The sequence below is a fragment of the Asparagus officinalis genome, chromosome 4, assembly GCF_001876935.1.
Source record: "Asparagus officinalis chromosome 4, Aspof.V1, whole genome shotgun sequence".
Classification (NCBI taxonomy): domain Eukaryota; kingdom Viridiplantae; phylum Streptophyta; class Magnoliopsida; order Asparagales; family Asparagaceae; genus Asparagus; species Asparagus officinalis.
Genome location: NC_033797.1, coordinates 22,162,708 through 22,163,704, shown reverse-complemented (window position 1 = coordinate 22,163,704; position 997 = coordinate 22,162,708).

The window sequence follows — 997 nt, the reverse complement described above, 5'->3', positions numbered from 1 at the left end:
AGGCTAATGATTTTTATGATCCAGAAATTTAAAATATGAGAATATGTTATATATTTGCAGTATCAGAATTCAAAAATGCAATTACCAGAAGCTGAAGGTACATCAATCTGGGGCAATCAAGCTTTAAGATCTCCAAGGAGCAACAATTGCTGAACACCAAAAAAAGGTGGGAACAGAAAAAAAAACTATTAGTGGACATGTAGATACAACCAGATGACAAACTAACAAAGATATAACAGGAAATTGATCTCAAATTAAGAGTATTGAGATTGAAGCATGCTAGATCCCCTTCCTTCAGGTTAGCAGACAAGTTAAGGTTTAACTTAGATAGATGAAAACAGTAAGCTGAAGATGTGACTGTAAATTTCTTAATGTTGGGACATCCAATACAGTTGAGGGTCTACAACTTCTCTTGAACTTTTAATTTTTTCTCCGATTTCTTACGAGTCATAATAAATCCATAAATGCCATGACAATTTGAAGCCTAAAATGTTAATAGGAAATAGCAGATGCAAGCAATTCTTTATTGAGCTCAGATATGATAGATCCCAGAAAATTACCTTTACTGATAAGTAATTTCTCCACCTTTCGCTACGTTGCAATGAAGCAGGAGTTAGCTAATTCATCCACAAATAAAGCTACTTTAGGGGAAAATTTTTTCATGAACATGTGTGCAAGTGGTATAAGATGCAAAACTACAGCACTTAAAAATATGCACAAGGACAAAAAGATTAAACAAACAAGAGGAGGATAACATTAAAAATTAAGAAAAGATATTTCCAGTAAACACCCATATCTGCACCCTCTAACACAAGAGTGCATGTTAGCATAAGATTATTGTCCAAGATTTTGTGTAGTGAAAGTTCAAGTTGGCTTGTTAGATCTAGAATGTGATTTGGTATGAATATTTTTTGTTGCTCAATATTATATAGATTGAGATTGGATCAATTCACTAAAAATTAAGTTTGTTTTGTATTAATGAGCACTCTCAGCATAA